Consider the following 22,517-nt stretch of genomic DNA (forward strand, 5'->3'; position numbering starts at 1 on the left):
CGCGGTCATGCCAATACACCTGGCTGAGTACTTGAGTGCCTCACAGGTGAGCTATGAGCTGTGAGCTATCCATGAGCTATCCGCGAGCTATCCGCGAGCTCCGTGACCGCGTCGGCGCACCAGACCGTCAACCCCGGTGCAAGTGCACCCGTCGACACCGCAGTCAGCCAAGCGGCGCGGTCGAGCTGTGCCAGCCGCCGAGATGCCGGCCCAAGCTCGCCCGGTCGACGTGGCTGTATGGAAGCCCAGCCCATGCCAAGCCTTGCCCGGCCAACTGTAGACACCGTTTCGGGACGTAAGGCTGTCGAGCTGGCGGCGTCGAGAGCTCACAGCTTTGGGCTAGCTAGCTCGATCCGGCTCGCACTGAACGACCCGCCATGGCCTGACCCATTTCCAGCACCTGGGTCGACCCAGGTGGGGTCATCGACCTTTGGCCATCGCGCCGGCCGCGCCGTGTCATGCGCGCATAGACGAAAACTCGCACACATAAACGCACACAGAAACATACACCAACACACATGATCAGTCACATTGACCTTCTCAACAAATGCAGAAAGAGGCATCTCATCCATGAGCAACTCACTACCATGCAAGCGTATGCAAAGGCGACCGTGGAGCTCGCATACCATATGCAGACGGCCTCCGCCGGTGGCGCCGGTAGCCCAGCCGAGTAAATAGGTTAGACGCGAGACGACCGGTAAAAAATGCCGACCGCCCGACCGGATGCCACAGTTATAATGACGAGCTTACGGAGCCGCCCGCCGCCCCAGAAAGCCGAGCTGCCGCAGCCAATGATGGCGGCGGCGGCGGCGGCGGCAGCGGCAGCGGCGGCGGCGGCGGCAGCGTGGAACCATGGAGGGCTTGGAGCGGGCGGCCGGGCAGCAATGGCAAGTGGAAGGCGGAATAATGACAGGGAGTTAGAGGCCTCTAGATTTGGGAATTGCGTATTCATTTTGGATGGCATGATTAAGAATGAATGATCGGATTGCTAAATAAGAGGCAGGAGACGGACGTTGGTTGGACAAGTAATCGTGTTACGTAACACCCAAATGCCTTTCTGGTAGGTAGTTACTCAAATTTTGCAACAAAAATTGTTTAAACACAATAATCAGCACAACATAATAACTACATACACCGCAATTAGAGCACAAGCAAAATTATAACACACAAAAACGTAACACAATGACAGAAAAGCCGAACATCACGCACAACAAACGCCAACGAAAAAAAAAAAACAAGAAACCATGGTCACGTGAACGTGTTAACCTGTTACACAACCACCAGATGAATGGAAAACTGCAAAAGCTTCGTAGCGCCTATCAAGTTGCAGGTACACTAGCACGTAGCTGCACCGACCTCCTATGCACGAATGAATGGAATGGCAGGGGGTCAAAGGTTAAACATGATTTCATATCGAGAGGCTTCGCAGGATGTGGCAGATGTAAGGTAGATTCGCAGGTGAGATATCGTCTTTAAGACGATGCTAACTAGCTCTGAACGTTACCCCGTCGACGTGAAACGACAGTTCTGGAGGCACTGATCGTATGTGAACCATGGATCAAACACAAACAAAAATCTACCCTACCGCTCAAACTTCAACAAAAATTCCATGCGGACCATGCAAATCCTTGTGAAAAACTGGCAGAAGCCAGGACAAAGCCCGGCAATGGCCCGATTCTGTCACATTATGCCGCAAAATCATGTGAATAGAGTGACAGCCATTCGGTGACATCCTGTATGTCTCATGGAGGCAATTTTCCCCGCTGCGTGCCTTGAGCGGGCGCCTTTGCGGTGCCAGGTATGGGCAGCCGGCCGGGAACGATCAAACGGTCATTATGAAGGCTTCGTCAATGAAAGAACGCGGCTGATAACGTTGTGTACAGGATGGAGGATCTAGTGGACAGACTCGGGAGTCGTACTAGCACGATATGGTTACGAGGTGACTCGTTCCCTACCGCCGACCATTGGTGACCCATTGGAGGTTGCAAGAACAATGGCTGACGGTTACCGAGCCGTCGTGCACTATGGGAATGATTTAATGTTTAATGTTAACAGCACATCGAATCACCTGACAGCGCAAACAAACCAAATGAACATCAGTAAGCGCAACCGTTAAGCCTCGCGTAATTTTTCGCGTTGGAAACTGCATGTTCAAAACACGTTTTCCTAATGCAAGAAAAGCGTTGGTATGCATATTCTAACAAAAATGCTAAACCAAATGGCATTGTATTAATGGACGCTACGGTCGCTACAGGCTTTAGCCAATCGATGAGAACATCGCGGGATCGCAAATCGCAATACTTTTTCACCGAGCCATGTCTGTAGGAGTCTGGATCTCTGATTTAGCTTGGCATCGTGCACCGGGAGCCATGCAGGTGGCAAAGTTCGTGACCAGGCGCTCAGGGGAGCCTCCGTGCAGCACACACCATCCTTGTGAGCCGGACAGGACGGAGGACTACTTGTCCTCTCTTCAGGGTGGGTGGTTTAGGAGGATCGGTGCGGTCTGTATGCTTGTGAAAAGTCGACTTTTAGCCATACAGAAAGATGACTGGCGTTTACCGATAAGGCCGCAGAGGTGGAAAAACCGTCATTGGAAACAACTGTCACCAAGACCGTGCGAGGACAATAGCGAAGAAAAATATACAGAAGTTGTACATTTGGACATACTTCTACAGTAACAGCTACTCACAGCATCTCGACGTCAACTTTGGAAAGATATGTACCGTCACACCCACTCACATCAGCTAAACGTCAACACCCCACACTTCTCTCACCCACAAACGCACACCCTCTCACACATTCTCACCCCGTTCTTTCTCACGTGCTTACCGTCACCTGCTGAGGAGTTTCCTCGACGTCCCGAGCGGGGCGTCGAAGGATGGGGGGATGTCGAGCCCTCATACCCGCGGACTTGAGCCCAGGCAGGGCCGCGAGGAGAGACCTGCAAGGGAGGGCGCTCTCAGACTCTGAACTCAGACTCTCAGACTCCGAACTCAGACTCTCAGACTCCGAACTCCAACCTCGGTTGTGATTCAAACTCCAGCATGTATCTGTAGATTCCAATGTATCACAGCTGTCTTTTAGGACAGAGACTATCGCAAGTGAATGGTGAATACATCAAATACTTTCTATGAAACTTGAAAGATATCATATTAACTCGAATATGATGAAGATGATGAACAAAACAAGATTCGGCCTTTCCCCAAAACTGACCCTCACCAAGCTAACTGACCTGGCCCACCCAACTTTCTGAACAACTCTGAGCAACTCGGAGCGTCCACCAGACGGCAGGCCACCGAGAAAACATGCACGCGATTGCGAAACTGCAGCGCGTCCTCGGTATCGGCAGATCACCCTGTTGGTGAGAGCAGCTAGACGCTGTCTGGCCCACCGCCACACACGGGTTTTGCAAGAGGCGGAGGCCTGTCCCGACTCTGAGTGCCCCGTGCGACACAGTGGTCCTCGTTAGGAAAGTTGACATTGCAGCAAGTGATGGCTGCTCTCACTGGCACTACATGCTGGCATTATGTTGGATTATCGTGTGTGTTGCTGAACGTTCGATCTAGCTGAAGGAGAGTTTATGGTTCATGACACGATCGCCTACATCATATGGCGTCGTCAAAACTGTCGTAATCTTCCTGAATGGTTGCGCTTATAAACTGCACAGCAACAACCTTGCGCTGCTCTTTCTTCCCGGCTTTAACCACTCATCTGGTCACGATCACTCGCGAAGCTATCTGCCCACTATCCATAAATAGTACACACCAGGCCCACAATTAACCCTGAACCGTGATAGTCCCAACCCTGCAGCCTACAGTCACTATTCTACTCTACACTATCACATCCCGCCCATCTATGTTCCCTCCCTTGCCCACACCCTCTCCTCCACTCCTCTCCCCTCCCCGTTACTCATATCTAATCCCCTATCTCTGCCACCCCTCTGTCCGCCGTGAGCCGACACAAACACGGAAGTCATATGACCTCGTCAGTGGCCATCTTCAGCCCAGCGCCTGGCCAGGACTGCGGCAAACTGTGTCAATGTCAAACGTAGACCCCGGCGCCTGTCCGCCGTGCCGCCGCCGCCGCCCCGCGCCGCGGCCGGCCGGCCAGCTCGCCAACGAGGGAGGAGCGCCGGACGCCGAACCGGCCACGGGACGGCTGAACTTGACCCGATGGAGCGGAAGCTCTCCGTGGAGCGAGACGAGGCTTCCGCGCAGCCCACGAGGTCACTGAGCTTGCCAGTGACGTGGCGCTGTGACAGCGATCACGCTCGCGGACGCCGGTTTTTGCACAGGGACCAGCCTTCACCTACACTGGGCAGCCGGACAGCGGCGGCGCGCAGCATACAAAGAGGGCCTCGAGGACTGGCCTTTGCTCGCTGTGGACGAACTAAGCAGCTCGCGCCAGCTTGGTGGTCACCAAGGGCGCCGGCACGGAGAGCCATCAGATGACGGCAGCGCCAGCAGGGACGGCGGCCCCTGCAGCAGTGCCTTCTCAGAATGGATGTGTGCGAAGGTCCCCGCGCGCGATTCGTTCGGCGCTGGCTGTGCAACAAGGCCATCCGGAGACTCAGGGTCATCTAGCTGCCCCCGAGGCGGCACCGCCGATGCCGTCGGCGCGAGGCCGGCGCGGCGCCCGCTAGAGTCTCAGCGTGTCGCCGACGCACGCAGCGGAACGCACAGGTCATGGAGGGTCATCGGCCGGGGCATAGAAGAGCCTCGAACTTCCGCGTGGCGGGAGGTCAGGCGGCCGAGATGCGCCGCCAAAACACGATCGAAAGCCAGACATTCCTAACGGACGCCTCTCTGCTCCCGCCGCGCCGCCGAGTGTCCCGCGATGACGCCCGGCCACGATGACGACCGATGACGCCCGCGGCGCAGGGATGACGCCAGTGCAGTGTGCCGGCGGCTGTCCGGGGTCAGATCAGCTGTTCGGAGAGCTGACCACAGTGCGCGCGAGCGACCTTAACCTCATTCAGACGGCGCGCGCAGGGCAGCTGCTCTCGCGCTTAGTTTATTTCTGTTGCGCGCCGGATTGGTGCTCCACTGCCCCGCCCCCTTTCCCCTCCCTCGTGCGCCCTCACTCCCGCCCCTCCATCCCTCCGGGCCACGTGACTAGCAGAAATCACCGCGAACATCCCCGCTTCGCTATCTAAATGGCCTAAGCACGTTCTCCCACTAGAAACCCCTCTCCCTGGCAAAGGGCGTCCCACCAACCCTAGCGGCAATGCAGGAGAGAAATCCTTGCAAGGCCGTGCTTTTATTGCCGTAGGCTGACGAAACTATTCTGCCTATTGCAAAACACACTACGTGATCATGCCACAAACCCTTCCGCCCAGCTATGCTAAGCGCCGCCCGATGACGGGCTGGATGACGCCCCCAAGGCAGGGTCCCTCGGCCGAAGTCGGCACAAAAACAGCGGAAGTCTCCCCATCGCCAGCGTAACTGTGATCGTCTCCCTCATTTACCGCAGATAATCGAGGGAGCTAGTGACACCCCTACCCAATTAGCGGCTCGAAATGTACTCAGAGCTTCCGTGTCATTTAAATGCAAAACTGATGAGATGTATTGATGGAATGATCCTAATGCCCACTAATTACTATGCTTAACTCCTAACGACAATCAATTTTGCATACGACAATGCTTTCAGTGAACTGATACAATATGATGAAATGAATTGGTACGAACATGAAATCACAATAGTTGAAACTAACTTAATTAATCCCCTTCCCAAAAACCATTCACATCTAACATCTCATTACGGCAAAAAAAAAAACGCCGATAAATGTTCATTGTATGCTTGGCACTCTCATAACAACCTGACATCTCTCGGCCTACTAGCCACTAAGTCCCAACCGACTCCGAATACCTAACGATACCGACGATCTCGACCACACCGACGAACGTCGGCAGCCAACGACGCCGACGCGGGTTCGTCGACGTCGACGCGGGTTGGTCGCTCACCTTTGCTGCGGCAGATCCAGCAAGTGCAGAGCCTGTGGTGACCCATGGCGTCGGAGTACAACTACGAGAGTCAACGTTCGTCAACAAGAGACCTTGGGGCGTGTGGCCACGAGCGACTGTGAGCGGAGCGGAGCGAACCGTGCGCTGTGTTCGGAGACCGAGCCGAAACTGACTCCAGCGGCCGGCGAGCCGAGGAGGAGTAGTGGTCCCGACCGCCCGGGGCGGCACCGCCGGACGCCGCCCGGCCCTGACCGCCGCCACCGCCACCGCGGCTCGGCGGCTCGGCGGCGGCGCGGGCGGTCACTGCTCCTCCGGTGGTCGAGCGGTGAGGAGCCTCGCGGAGACAGGAGCCCCGTGAGGATCTTCGCGGTCTCACCGGGAGACCGCAGAAGAGGGCCGCGGAAGGACATAGCGGATTGAATCTCCGGGGCCCCCCGGAAGACAGCGGATGGGACACGCGAACGGGAGTGGGGATCGAAAGTCTAAGCCGTCGACGACGTCAACCGGGGAAGTTCGATAGTGGGATCAACTCCGCGTGGTTCAGAGATGGGTGAGACCGCAGCGGAACGGAACTCGACATGCCGAGCCGATAAGAACGATGCACTGCTGGATCTGATAGTTTGCGATGGAATGAGAAAGAGTTTGTCGAGTAGTGTTTTGAAACTGAGTCATAACGGTAATAAGAGGAGACGACGACATCGAACTCACAACTTAGCCACTTTTCAACCAAGTTCTTAAAGAAAAACATCAACACCAAGCACCAAAAGTTGAAACAGATTCCGTTGTCTAAAACAGCACCCACTCAACCACAACTGTTCCAACAACAAAAATCTAACAGCAATCCACTCCTTAGGATGCGTAGTTCCATTGCACTCCTTTCTTTCACTTCTTTTTCTTACACTTCTTTCTTAATGAGAAGCAGCATCTGATAAACGTTTTAATGTGTCGCCGTTCATAAAATCCTCCCGCGAGTCACATAGTTGCTGTCTCTCCCATGTTCTTCTCCCGTGAGATCAAACATCACATCCACCGAAGTCTGGGACTTTCCTCATCGTGACATTTCATTTCTCTTCTTACTTACGAATCTTAGCCTGACAATTTCCGAGCTCCCATGTTTTCTTCTCCATATATTCCTGACCTCACACCGCAGATCTGCTGACATCAAAGCTCCGAATCTACCAGTCGAAAACACACTTGTCACGAGTCACAGAACCACCGCAGTTCCCCGCTTGCAGTCTCGTATTCCTACGTGACATCGTGAGTTAAGTAGGTACACAATGCAGTGACAATCAAGGTTCATACAACTGTCCACATCCCCAGGCCGCTGTTTTTTTTTTTTTTTACTTTCCAGCCGTTGCTTGCGCAGTGAAGCAGCTAGATGCGTCGTTGGGTTCATCTTCATTCTTCAGTCATGGCGATCATGCAGTCTATTCCACCTTGTTCCCGACCTGAATCAGTTGTTGGCAGCCTGGCAGCGGGCGCGTGGACATGTTGGGGTCTTTATTGGGGTGGAAAGCGGCGGTAAGAATCAGTCCAACATTGCGGGTAGTCATACTGAGGTCAGTATTGGCCGGAAAAGGCGACAGTAGAGGTCGTTCACTGGGTCAACAGTTGCGCTGTGCTCCTGGCGTGGGGCGAGTCACACTTCCCGACTTCAAGGAGCGGTCGGGGTCAGGGGTGAAGTACCCCGGGGTTGGCGAACGATAGGGAATGGAAAACGGTACGTCGGTCAGCAGCCTCAAGCAACCGCAAAGATGCTACAACATCGCGTCAACGGACAATACAGCACACACACGACTCACAGACAGCACACGAGGCACGAAACGTGCACGAAACTTTCAATGACACAGCAATGACGACAGGACATTTTGATTTCAGTTCACAGCATACATTTGCGAGGCAGAACGATGAGACATCATAGAAGAATGACAGCCTAAGTCACGCATCCACACAGGGTCAAAAAGACATGGAACGACTTTCCAAGAGCAATACCAGAGTCCGCACGCGAGCGTTATTTCTGTGCACGGGCTACCAATGGATGGGCACCGAAGGTAAAAACTCAACCGCGTCCCGCTGTCGAATTGAATCATTATCACTTGCGAGTTGCGACATAGAACGGGGGGGGGGGGATCCAAGTGACAAGGTGATATTGCACACCTTAGAAGGGTTCTAGGAGCATCATACGTCTGTATTTGTATAGTTGTACTGGGGGATGGTTTTGTAAGAAGAACAGTTAAATATGGTCTTTGGATAAGAATCTTATAATGGTTTCTGCTGTTATAATGAAAAGATTTGCTGGAGTCATACTTGCCTTTTGATTTGATATAAGTCCGGAGTCTCAAAACGAGCTCCCCACCTGAATGTGAAGGGGCTTTGAGGTGGACTCTTAGTTATTCGAGAAATGTTCAAATCAGAAAGAGCATACCAACAGCATGAGAGGCCGTCCCATACAGTTGGACAAACAACAAACAATAGCAGCCATAGCGCTGAATCAGGTGGCATGGAACCATCACATTAATTAGTGGAACACGATGATATCGCCCCCACCTACCAGGCCGCCAGTCTGGGTAAAGTCACGAGCGGCCCGAATTTGCCCGATCCAGTCACGAACTGTTTCAGATTGCCATATTTGCTGGTGTTACGACCTCATTGCCGTTACTGCCATTAATAGACGGCTGAAAGATTGGGGGAAACGGGTGCTTTGAAATGTCCCCTCAATGTAACCAGCTAAGCAACACTTGCAAAAGCTGACGGCTGACGATTCTTATGTGTGTGTGCTGTGTAGCATATTGACAGGACATTTTGTATAAAACTTCTGCACTGCGCGATTTCAAAGTAAACAATCGCTGTTAGAGACTCCATGAAAGACAAACGTTATCTGCGCATCTAAGGCAGCCGAAACGCATTTTTAAGTTCAAATTCTGCTAGTTCTGCGAAATGGAAGAATTAAGTACCCGCAAGCGCGCACTCTGGAGACCGGCTTATAGAAGTAAAGCATTCCTGTCCCCACTACGCAGGCTAAAAACAGGCATTACTGGTATTTGGAAAGAATGTTTGTCGGGTAACAAAATAGAACTTTACTGACAGTAACATCTATCATCACAGTCATCTTCGTTAGAAGTATGCTTAAACGAGAAAAATAGAAGTGATTCTTCAGAAATCAGTCAATGATTCGTGACATAATTCAGATTCCTCAGGGGTTAACAGGTAGCGATGAGTAGCAATAATCCCTAAAATTAATCTCCTACAACAAAAGCAACATTCGTTTTAATCCGACAAGCAGTGTTTCGGCGTCATACCGAATTTCTCTGCGGCGGCGTCGCCTGTGGCCTCTGTATCCGACAAGTGGATCAAGCCGCGGCGCAGCAGCCGACAAAGAGATGAAGCCTCCGAACTGCGTCCAACAAGACGGCAAAGGCACGCCGTCTCCGCGCCGGTCACGTCTTATGGATGCCTCGGTAGTGAACATGACCGCAGCGCGCGGATCACATCGCAATCCAACCTCCTCCGGAAGCACCGGTTCCCACGGTAATCTGGCAGCCAATCTGGCAACTTCCGGTCGATCTGAGAGACCCGGCATCAGTGACGGCGCCGTGCGGCCCGGTCAGGAAAATGGGGATTTTTGCGGAGTGCGTTCCGTCGCCGTCGCTGTTACCATGGAGCGGTGCAGCGACAATCAGTCTCAGAAGTCGCAATATTCGCCGGTCACCGCCAGGCACTAAAGCGCAGGTCACACGGCAATCCGCGGACCGATCAAACACATCATGATTCCTTAATTAGCACCGCCGCTCAAGGCGACCGCGCAGACTTTTACACATTGCGCTCAGCAGGATACAATTGAACCACATACTCGGGAAAGTCCCGAAACAGTTAACAGTGGGCCATTTTCACTTTCGAAGTTACCCGGCGGGCGCGATATCCAGAATTCATGCCGAAAAGAACACAATTACGACAAATTAAATAACCGCAAACCTGCACGGCGTTTTTCCATGACCACTGCCTAATTATTCGGGCAAACATTTAGCGCTCCAGATGCGGCGCGCCGGTGGCCAGCCTCGACGCGGCGTGGGGCGAATCGCGTGCAGGTGATCCTGGACTAGTCCGGGGACCGACGCTCGGCGGCCCGCGAGAAAATGGCAATGGCACCGCAGGCACGCGGCGGCTGCCGACGCTCTAGTCATGCACGCTCGCAGCCAATAGTCAGCCGTCGAAGGACAAGGCGAGCAAAAATGCACGCTATCACACACGACACTGCCAAGGGAATCAAACCGTTACAAAAAGGCACATCGGCACGCGCGTGACTGATCCGCGCAATGACCGAGTCATCATCGAGTCCCCGACTGAGCAGACTGAGTCTATGAGTTTTTACTCCAAGTCTAGGGAGTCGTCTAAGAGTATCCGGGAGCCCATCAGAGTAACAGGTGGTTGATGTAAGCTCCGTGGTTGTACTAAATGTACAGTCGATCCGAGTCGCCTGTGGAGTTAGACAACATTCATCTCGTCGCGTATTGCAATGCACAAATAGCGGTGCTGTGATGTCAGCTGGGTGAATATTGAGTAATTATTGGTATGATTTCGCTGCAAAGTTAGAGCACAAGCAATACTGTATCACTGCAGCAACAAACAAGTAAAAGCTTGGACACAGGAAAACATTTCGTTGTTCGCGCACGCCTTGATCGAATACGCACAGATCAATGACAAGTTTCCGGCATTAAGTGTAGGCAAAAGTAAAACATGTGAATGCATTAATACGCGCGGCACCCATGTTTCCCATTGCATTTAAGTAGGCTTGGTCTGCCGGCCGGGTTTGGTACCCGAATCGGCGAATTAAGTCGGCACCTTGAGATCTTATCAGGAAAATCCCACCACGATCAGCGCTGTTCGCATTTGTTCTGTGGTCCGATTACCTGGAATATTACCAGTAACTTGCTACTGTACACCATACACTTCCGATACGAATCAAGGCACCCAGCCAGTGCGCCTCCTTATTGGAACAAGTCGATGGAAATCTAGTGGCTAAGTTGTCCAATGAAAACATGAAAGAATGCCGTAAGTGACAATTCTTCCGACATCAAAACTTGTTTTACGCAAAGAAGAACTTCCGGCGGAAGTCTTCCGCCGTTAGCTTTCCGGAGATTCTCTTTACCCATTCAGTAAATCTCCGAACAAATTAAAGGCACCAGCGCAGTGGTGCCTCTGCCTATTTATTCAATACGCTCGTGTTAAGACACCGCGCATGACTGCCAAAGTCGACATGCTATGATAAAATCGGCCACGTTGGCCCAGCAAGGCAAACTGACGCGCCTGAAACGGAGCCTCCGCAGAGCCATGCTCGCAATGGTAGATAGCAGCGATTTTTTTCTAGTCGGGTAAATTTTCGTGTCTCTCATGACGGACCTGTCAAATGCAGGGAAAAAGGCTGAGAAATTGTAGCATACAGATCATATGAAGGACTCTGTGTCCTAGCTAGATGGAGTAATGCCCTCTACGCTAATGTAAGGAAAATTACGGAGTGTCCGAGTGTAGGCTTGCAAGTACATCAACTTTAAACATCGAATATGTCTCGACACCAATTTGATTGAAGTGAGACAATGTGTACAAAACACACTATACCATTCTAGGAATAAGTTCTTAATTGAGAATGTAGCTAAGTGCATCTGAAGCTTGGGAAAATCTACCCTACACAACTTTTCCAACTTTGCCAATCAGCCTCAAAGTCCCGCCGCTACGACGCCTTATGAAGGAAATGCATTCGGAGAAATAAATCCGCAGCCACCACAATTTTAACGCTCAGGGGAATGACACTAAATAACCGGTCGTTTTATCCGTGCCTTCCTGAGGCAGACTTCCCATGCCATCCTCTCAACACTCGGCTCTCATTTCCCTTCAGCAATCCTTTCCTCTCCTCCTCGTCCGGCAGAACAATTAATTCGCCGATGACTTGACATTTACCAGTAAAACTCGCCGACATTTTTCCACTAAGGCAAGGTCGATTACGTTTCATAAAAACACTACGGTGTTTCCTCCAGTACAATCGTCTGCGGCCAAAACAACTCCGAGCTGGTGACATCCCTACACGATTCGGGCACGCCATTCACTGCTTGGTATGGGACATTGCGAGGCATTTCTCGACATGCATGGCGCACATTCCATTTTACCGAAACGGATCTGGTCGGAGCGTGCTTGGACCACCTGTGTCCCATACAAGTGACCCATTTTCCGAGTGGTCCATGGGGAGAGGCGAATCAAGACCAGCAGTTGACGAGATGGACAGTCGAGGGACTTGACAGCTAGCAGGATGAAATAGAAACGCATGTTATAAGCAATAAGCAGCAAAAGGGTGACACATAACAAGGGGTGGTCGCCTGACGACAGCATCAACTGATAAGTAGGAACTGCGGTGAGAAGACAGACAAATAAATAAATCATCACCAGTCTCATGAACAATGTCAGCCAAATTCACACCGTTTTAATGAGACTAAAAACTTATTGATTCAGAGTAATCACTGCCCTAAGTTTTTTTTTTCTTCTTATCAATTAATACGAACTCTGTGCGGAAGTGATCCTTACCTTTGAAGTCAATGATTAATGAATCGCCATTGACTAATCAACCACAAGTAGACTAACCATGGGGAACTACCACGCCCAATTGTCGTCACCAATAAGGAAATTAAAGCACAAAATAAGATTAAGCACACCTTTTACAACAAACCCTTCCGGGCCTTTGGTTAAGCCCGCGATTCATAGAAACGCATTCAATAAAAATATAGCATAGACTAGATGAGTCATAACTTACATGGGCCAAATCCCTTGCCAAAAACCGACCCCTTTTCCGGAGCAATAAATAGCACCTTTTGCAGATATCTTACCTGGAAAAATGATTGGCTCTACCTTACCGACAATGCCCAAACACTGGTACCTACCGGCATACCTACATTTCGTTGCCTACGAGTATTATTCCATTTGCCGAAGGTTTGGGAAACCGATATAGCTCTTTATTGCTACCTTCAACAATGCCTTCTCCCACCAGAGGCAAAACACGCTCAACAATATCGGCAGAGATTCATCCCTTTAGGTGATGCCAGCGCAGCTCCTTGTGACGTCATAGGTCCAACGTTCGATCAGGAATCGGTCAGTGGCAGTCACTCTCAGCACAGACAGACAGCACAGACAAGCCCCTGGGTGGAACGACCGACGCTGTTCAGTTAGCGATGTGGCACTTGAAAGAGAACATTGACACTTACAAGTGACAGTTTAAGTGGTAGGGCGGTTTAACATCTCGGGGTGAGATAAAATGAAAATGGTAGCTCGTGTAAGCAGGAACACAGAGGACAACAGGGTGATTCTGTGACGATTCAAGGCTGCGCAGCGATGTTTTGTGGCGTTATTTGAAAGTAAATGGCCAAAGTCCTGAATCATCAGCATGCAAACAATCTGCCTGCCTGCAAGTTGCTGATCGTTGTGCCACGTCGCATTTCACTCCAACCACAACTTAGTTCATCTATCTAAGATTTTCATAAAATACCAACTGTAAGTTGGCTAGAGCCTCTATATGTTCACCTTTTCACCTTTTTGAGACTAACGCTCGTAATTTTTTAGTTCTCATTATGAGGTAAGTGTTGATCGTAGTCGCAATTTATCAATGCCTCTTAAAATATTCCATAATCCATATCATCCAATTAAGTAATATCCCTCGGAGACCGGTTGCTAGCTGGAAACTCCACTCAGAAGCGGCAGTGTCTCACGTTTGTGGGTGGGAAACCGCCTGTTCGACTGTCAGTAGTATTCCAGAGACAGTCTGTACCAGTCGGTACCAAACAATCCACGTTCCATCAAAGCCACAGACGACTAATTGCAGGGGGCCTAGTACCGACCCTTGAGGACAACCACGCTCCGAGCGCCGGCGGCCGCCATACCCAGACCTCGTGGGGCCCAGACGGGAAAAAAAGGCTCAACAGGAAGGTCATCAGAAGATTAGCAAGAGTACTGAGCAGAGGAAACAACCTTTGCCAAGGATGTTCGCTCATACTCCGGAGTCGGAGACTTTGATCGGGTGATTTCCCTGCCGACAAATTGATGCGATCGTTTTCCATGGCATCACCTCAAATCGTGATTAGTTGGAGATAAGAAAGAGGCAAGTAAAGGATAAATACCCACATCACGCATATTGTATACACTGTGCAGCTCAATGCTTCCAATGTGTCTTAATAAAGGCATTGCATGGAGTATAATGCATGGATCGGAAGAGTACGGTCAGCTTGGTCCGGATACAAACCACAGACACGCCGTCGTGAGATGACTGCCGAAAACAAGGAAGAACGAGTTTAATAGCTAATGACAATACTGGTGAATATTGAAGCGCCAGCACCAGTGATAAAATCATAGCGCAATTGAGCCGAAAAGAAAAAGTCGCAGAATTCGCGTAGGTACTGTGCTGCAATGCCTACATCGCACAGTGGGGATTTTTCCGATCTAGCGCCTATTAATTCAAAAAATATTTTTTGGATTTTTGTTAATTTTTTGTGTCAGTAGGGCTAAGAAATGTCTGAATTTTTCATATATGGCATTGTGTTATCTGTATGTCCACAGCAAAACTAGGAAAAATGCGCCCAAAGTTCACACTCATGCGTGATTACTCAATGGGCTCAGCAAGGCCCGAAAGTATAGCTCAATTTCATTGTCCTGTCCTGTTGGTTTTAATCTTGCGAGGTCTTAAAGTTGCATATCGTCTGAAAGGCACCTTTATTAGGGATGGAATGGCAAACAGAAAGTATGCCACAACCTTACTAAGGTCACAAAAATGCCCTTTACAAAAAAAAAACCCTTACAGACACCATATTGAAGGAATGGTATTCTAAATAAATGTAGGAAAATCAACAATGTTCTCCACACTTTTCCACTCCGAAATATATCCTATCGAATTCGCCACTTTCTTCTGCACAAGACAACGCCTAGTTTGGCTGCCGAAACTTGCCTGAACACGGAATATTCACATTAGAGTATCTTAACACCCCACTCGAGGAGCGCTAGGGCAAACAGCACGATATAGGTATGTTCCGGACATAGGCGAATAATTTTACTTCGTGATTTATATGATGCATATTTTCTGAGACACATTCATTAGGAATAGGATGACAAGCGTAAATTATACATACCGTAACCTTATTAACCATCGCACTTGTGGGGAGGGGGAGGGGGAAGGGGTCGGATAAAACCCCATGGTTTTCCGCAAATTACTCGCGCAAAAAGCGGCCGATCGCGCCGAAACTTTCGGTACCCTCGAGATCATCAATTTTACATCTAACCTAAAAATTTCATGACTCTGACCCAACTGACCTTTGACCTGTGGCATATTTCTCGAGACCATGTTTGGCCGGAATCGCGATTCGGCGTATGCCAGCTCACATTATCCGCGGTTTCCAGTCTTTTTGTGGTTTTAAACGTTCAAATATGTGAAATGATGTTGGTGCCATGCATAATGGTGGGAGTCAAGGTCACGTGAAGGTCATGTCAAGGTCATTGACCTTTTGATGACCTTGGTTCACTTTTTCGAGTTTTACTTGTTTCTAGGGTAGTTTTTGGTGCTGATTTCGATTTTAGCAGCCATTTGAATATTTACGAAGTACAGGGTGTCTCAAAAGTTCGTTCACACATTTCCCATGCCAATAAAGCATATAAGAACCGGCCAAAAGTATAAGGTTTTGGTGTCTGTGTGTACACTAGACAAATATGCATGCTTTGACAACTGATTAAGAAGGTTGGAAACCAACCCCTTTGCTGTATCTCCAAAAATATTTGCCCATACCGATTTTTGTTGCTCCGTCAGCTGCCAGAGGCTGACAAAAGGTTACCAGCTTTCAAGCTCTTGCAGAGGAATCCCCTGCAGTTTCTGCGTCGGATTTAGTTTTGACTAGCTCTCCGGCAACATCTGATTTTCCCTGAAAGCCGACAGCTTGCATCGACACCATTCTTGAGTATTTTGTAGGCATTCTCCGGCGCTAACTCCTTCATGAATGACTGGCGCCGACATCCCAAGCGCCATTTTCCTTTTCAAAACGACCCCAGTCCTGAACAAACGGGAAGTGCCAGGAGTAAATTTTTCGCATCATATGGTAGTAGAATGTGTCGGACGTCTGTTTCTCAGACACATTGTGCAAATTTTGCAAATTCCAAGCGCTCGTCATTCCCCATGCCAAGACCTTCGCTCGGTTGCGGAGTGTTTTCCTCGGGAGATGTTCTGCTTTGTAAACGGCCCAAACCTGTCCATCGTGTGGTTTTATCGGGATTTTGTGTTTAAAAGAAAATTATTCGCTGCAGATCTGCCTCTTGAAACTTCGTTAGATAAAATTTTACAATAACTGACACTTTTAGAGGGTCAGGTGTTCTTGGCATTGACGATTTTTGTGTTATTGTCCCCAAAAATTAGCGTTATAGATATTATAAACAATTTTAAATTATAATTTGTCTTTATTTTACGATGACCTGCACTTTTTGAAAATGGGTAACCTCTGTCTGTGACCTTCTTGCCAGTTTTCAATAGTTATGACCGCATTTTCAGCTGCTTTCCGGAACACGAGTCTGCTGTCGTGCGAGGGTCGTTCAAAACGCCGTTAGTCTCGCATGGTTTCGTCCTTCAAAAATTTTAGCCACCGTTTTTATGAGATGATCATCATGTTGCGCTCATCCTCGCCGACACTTAGCCATGTGTCATTTCCGACTTAACCATTCCCATTACTCCTGAAACAGAGAGTTTCACAACATACCCGACTTTGCAACCTACATTTTCGTGCCTGACCCATGGTCAGAGGTGAACCCTTTTTGTGAGCTCATGAAGGGTCGAATGCACTTGAAAACAATGAGACTGCTTGAGGAAGGTTGTCACCAATGCCCATGCAAAATTTCGACTGTTAATTTCTTGTTGATTCAGAATTATTGACAAAAAAGCATGGCTGGTACCTGTGAACGAACTTTTGAGACACCCTGTAGTTCTAGTGCCTTCGTTCCATGTTACGAAGCTATCAGTAGTAGGTGACACTTTTATGGATGGCCGGCAGGACGCCTACTAATTGATCTAACCTGACCTGACCCGACCTGGACTAAATGCATAAAGACATCGTCTGTGATCAAAACTCACATGAAATTCGTGATCAGCACCCCAAAATACCCCGTAACACCCTAACTTTGCGAAGTTTCAAGAGGTCTCGATTTCCCAACTTTAGTTGGGTCATTAAACTGACTTGGAAAGTCAGCTTATGACCTTGGACTTTGAAATTGGATATGTTCGGCCTAATTTCGTCATAGGCAGCACGCTTGACTTTTCCGCGAAGTTCTAGCTTGATCAGGGGCCAAACGGCTGAGCGGGGGGTCCAATTGAACCCCCTATACTATGTTGATTATGCACATTTACAGGTAAAACTCTCACCAGGACACACCAGCCAACATCTGTGCACAATCTGGCTACAATTCTACCTATGGTTTGCCCTCTACGAATAAATACGTGCTAGATCGGAAAAATCCCCACTGTGCATCGGGTCAAAAGTCCAAGTTCTCAGAAAGTTCTACCTGACCCGTGTCTCTACAAAACTGTATTGCTTATTCATTCTTACTGTTTCAAGATGTCCCTGAACAGAGCACTTTTTCGCCGAGACATCGCCCGATCGATAGCACATGCAAACACAAGAATACTTCACCCTGGGAGCACCTGGTTTTCTGCCGCCTTTGAGTGTCCCTCACTCTACATTTTGCGCGAATTCTCAGCCTGATTTTATTGCGCTGCCACGGCAACATCTCACACCATAGTGCACACAGACTACCACGGCAGAATCGATACCGACTGAAAAATGCACTGGCCCTCGGAGATGCCGACCAAAACGCGAGCGCAGCGCACGATTGCCTTGTTGTCGGAGATTGCAGAATTATTGCAGAAACCACAGCGTCGGGCAAAACGGCGCCTCCTGCATAGCGACACGGAATGTACATTAACGCCATTCGACGGGAATGAAAGGGATTTTCATTATTAGGGGATCACTGACGGTTGAGTTGTTAGTTGCAGTGATTAACTTTTCAGGTGTAAGTGTCATGGCAGCTTGTCTGTGCCGGTGGTGTCGGCATTGGTAGCCATTGCAGTTGTGTGCTGAGCTTGTTTCAACCGCATGAAAGGCTATCGGGTAGTTCCCGTAAAATTCCGTCTACAACGGAGAGGCAGAAACTTTACGTTCAAGTCATAGCCACGTGATTCATTCAAAATTCCATCCCTTCTCCAATTCAAAGGATAATAGTAAACCTGCAGTCTGTCACATCTTGCCACGAATATAATGCAATAACTATGTAATACCTACCACGAGGGAATACCAGTTTCCATACGAGCCAGTAGCGCACCGCCATTTGATTATTACCCACCCGATATTATGTCAACGCGAATGCAAGAAGGAACTATTAGCCACTTACAATACCCTACAGGCCCTGCAGCATAACCAACCATTTACCATCTTTAGCACACACCCCTGCTTCACACCCACTTTACACGCACACGACCTTCACCTAAAGACCGTGTCCTCCTCCGACTCGTCTCTTGCACAACTTCGTTCCATCTCCCCCCGATGACAGCTAGCGCAGGGATCTCTCTAACGCATATCGCCGTCGCTACCAGCCGCCGCGGGCATTTACACAATCTGTACGCACATTCCAAGAACCAGGGAGGGAGCGCTAGCATAGCTGGCGGCCAGGGGGACGGGGGTGGGGGGGGGGGGCGACGGGTGCGGGCTGGTAAGGAAGGATGGCCCAGAGGAGCGGGATAGTAGGGATGGCTGGAGAGTGTGAGGGCTGCTAGAGGCTGACAGGGACGGTAGGGGCTAGCAGGGGGCTGGAAGGGATTAGTGGGGACTAGAAGGGCTGGCAAGCACTAATAAAGAGCTAATCAGAGCTGGTAGGGGTCTAGAAGGGCTGGAATGAGACTGGCAAAGGCCAGAAGATCCAAGGATACCACGCATGCGGCTCCAAATCCTGCCGTCATTACTGACTTTCTACAACTCCCAATCACCCAAACATGCCCCGCAAGCCTTCGCGGCCCTCCCTATCCACGCCGTCTCTGCCAACAATCCAAACAGCGCACCCACGACTGCAGGACGCCACCGGCAGCTTTTTGCGCGCAGTGCCCCCGACTGGCCGGCGGCGGTGGACCGAGGTGACCTCGCCGATGCCTCGATGACCTTGCCGCGGAGGACGAGTCAGGGTCAGTGGCGGCGCCGCCGGGAGGGGAGCTATGGGAGTCACACCCTCCAGCGCCGCCCGGTGACCCGGGGGAGAGGTTTGGATCTCGAGGGAGATCAGGAGCTTGGCTCGATTCAGTAGCTCTGATACTGGAATGAGGTGTTGGATCTCGAGACTACAGCCACCACCATCAACATAGCATCATAGCTATCGTCATAGCAATAGCAATTAGCACGGTAACACCAAAGATCGCTACCAACACAGCAACACAGTCACCAACACTAAAGCACTCAGTAACAGAGGCATGGATTGCTGTGGCGGTACGTAGTGGTGCTCATCTCGAAGATAAGAAGTTATCAATGTCGGCAGGCGCGGTCAAGCTCACGCATATCCTCACAATCCCCCGCTCTAGACTCGGTGACTTCGGTACGTCAGTGTCAAACCCGTAACAGGTTACAGGAACAGCCAAGGTACGGACCCATTCAGAGTCTGATGTAACTGCAGAATAATGACACATTGAATAGTGCGTGCAGCGGGTACGATTGAATGGATGGTGCGCTCTGATGTAAGGATGAGAGGGGGGGCGGGGGGAGTGCAGTGCAGTTGATAGGATGGGCTGGTGTTCCCCGTGCGGGAGGGATGGGTATTGGGTAATGGGTGGGTCGCGCGCTTACGGAGCGGGGTATGAGTCATTGGGTCTAGTGTAGGATCTTATAACGCTTACGATGTACTTTAAGTAAGTGATTCGCAATGAGTGATCGGCGCTAGACTGCTAGAGCAATTAGCGGCAACTGATAACACTACAGTGTATCATAAAAAGTGTCATTCTCTCAAAAACATTCCATTATTGTCACATGCGACTCGTTCGCTTTTAACTTGGGGAAGCCTGACAGCAAGCTGAGAGGCATCAGACCAACGCAATCCTTGTAACTCATTAACGGGTTAAAAGATTGATTAAATTGATTAAATAAAAATTGATTAAAGAAAACTCATCACGCCAAACTCAAAACTCAAAACTCAGCCAGCCATATACTCGTAGTGGAAAAATGAATGACCTAAACGTAATTTTAGACTGGGCATTTCGAAGCTGGACTATTACAATGCGTCACCCTACCACCAGGATGTTGGAAAGTCTCAATTTATCGAAAAGTTTACATACAGAAGTGAAAGGCGAAAATACGCGACTATTAACAAAGTAATAAATGTTGGAGGCTTTGGTGGGAATTTTCATAAGCTTCTATTTAAAAAAAGAGTCAGGTTTTCCTTTAAAATGTCTGCTGACGCATAACTATTACCAGGGCTGCGGAGTCGGAGTCGGAGTCGGAGTCGGAGTCGGTCGGAGTCGACAGTTGTGACCGGAGTCGGAGTCGGAGTCGGAGTCGATTTTAGAAACCCGAGCCGGAGTCGGAGTCGGAGTCACCGAAAATCTGTCGACTCCGCAGCCCTGCTAGGTCTGCGGAGTCGGAGTCAGGAGTTGGAGTCAGTCGGAGTCGACAATTCTGCCCGGAGTCGGAGTCGGAGTCGGAGCTGGTTTTTGAAAGCCGGAGTCGGAGTCGGAGTCGCCGAAAATCCATCGACTCCGCAGCCCTGACTATTACCCACATATACTGGTCAGCATCCTCGGTCAAGAAATAGAACAATAACCCAGGTCAAGTGAAACAAAAATACTAAGCACCGCAAGCACATGACACACGCGGTTACATCCAATGACGCACCAACACTAACAGGCTTCAAACATTTTTAGTTCTAGGTTAGCAGCCAATTCAGTGCCCTACTTTGCCTCTTGTATGATAGTTCGGCATATCTCATGATACGGCATGTCTCAATAGCCCCTACGAAGTACCTAAATCGTACTCACTTACCTAAGAACAGAACGTATCCCAAATAATAGCCGGTAGACAGCAAATTGAACCAGTTAAGTGTACGGTAGCAAGGTCAAAAAGAAGGGGAATGGGAAAAAGACAAAAGCGCAGGAGGTAATGAGGGATACCGAGGGATACCATTTTCTCAACATGTGTGATGTGTGTGCGTGTCCGGTATGGTCTAGGTCTAAGAGTTACTACCCCGAAGTTGCATCAACGCAATCAAGCATACGCCAGCAGCAAAAAGAGCCCAGATACACAAATCACACGGCTTCTGCTTTCAATGAGTAGACAACACACTGTTTTAGAAAAACAATGACAGGTCGGTTTCCGGCGGTTACTGGTAGTGTACACATGTCGGCAGCATATTTTACTAACGACATAACCTTCCTTAGCTCCGACAGTACCCCAGGTGCGTTGATAACTGACACTTTTCCTGCCTATTCTCTGGCGTTCAATACAAGCCGGCGCCAAACACGGGACACAAACGGTGGGGATGTCCTTACACGCAGTGGTCAATCAAGCTCTCATGTTTGAAAATATGGAAATGTTGCGCACAAAGAAGAAAATATCTTTAATTCGAAAGACTTTTTACCGAAATTGTTCGTATATTAGTCACAATACCGCTGCGTTATTTGACCAAACGCACCTGCTGAGAAGAGGTTTCCATCATTTCATTCCGATTGCCGATTGGACTACCAAAATGAACGGCGAGGTTTTGGACGTAACAAACCCCTAGGAAGCGGGATGAACCTTTCGAATAAATTTAAATTCGAGTCCACACAAAAATGGGTTGACATGTCAAGTAACTAAACATTTACGCATAAAACAGAAATGGCTGAATCAGCGTAAATGTATACCAACAGAAGCGGCGCCAGCATAGTACGGCAATCTGATGTGTACGACACACATAAATGTCGCTCCACCCAAGTAAATATTTAGATAAACAAGCGCTAAATGTTTAGTAAACATGACCAGTAACCACTTAAGCGGTTTTATTTGGAGTAAAACGTCAACCTGTCTGTACCACTGCGGTTTAATTGTGAGTCAAATGTCGTTCTGTCTGTACCGTTTACACACTTGGTGCACACAAGACCACATCACCGAAAACAATCTTGCCAACTACAAGAATAAACCCAGGTTGACTGTCAAGAATACCGTGTGAAGTCATAATCTCGATCTTGAGGAGCTTATGTTGAAATATCGCGGTATTAGCGTGGATATGAGGCCACCCATAGAGCTCAGCCCATGACAGGGGTGACGTGAACCGCGGTACTACACAAACCCATGGAGAGAAAGAACAAAAAACTATAAAAAAAAAACGAAGAAAATCATACACAAGAACGAACTCTGAAGGACGAACTGAAAATGCAGATAAAATAATAATAGAAGAACTTCGACAGATTTGTAAACCAGACAAACGAAACCAAATAGTTATAAAGGGCACAAAAAATGCACTGCCTAAAAAGAATGAAATCACGGT

General features: G+C 49.4%; 1 protein-coding gene across 3 annotated transcripts in view; it reads right to left on the reverse strand.

Annotated features, from left to right (window-relative positions):
• LOC122393219 (protein ecdysoneless homolog) overlaps positions 1-22,517 on the reverse strand; it is a 108,330-nt gene that overhangs the window by 26,767 nt on the left and 59,046 nt on the right. Inside the window, exons 1-2 of one of the 3 annotated variants that reach the window (XM_043389050.1) lie at positions 5,964-6,212; positions 2,830-2,941 (exon numbers count right to left, since the gene is read on the reverse strand). The exons of 1 other annotated variant lie outside the window; for it this stretch is intronic. The gene's annotated coding sequence lies outside the window, so the exon portion shown is untranslated. Of the gene's footprint in view, positions 1-2,829; positions 2,942-5,963; positions 6,213-22,517 lie in introns of those variants that run through there. One more of the 3 variants, XM_043389048.1, reaches the window with a different exon arrangement.

The sequence above is a fragment of the Amphibalanus amphitrite genome, unplaced genomic scaffold (genome assembly GCF_019059575.1).
Source record: "Amphibalanus amphitrite isolate SeventyFive unplaced genomic scaffold, NRLGWU_Aamphi_draft 000524F_arrow, whole genome shotgun sequence".
Lineage (NCBI taxonomy): Eukaryota > Metazoa > Arthropoda > Thecostraca > Balanomorpha > Balanidae > Amphibalanus > Amphibalanus amphitrite.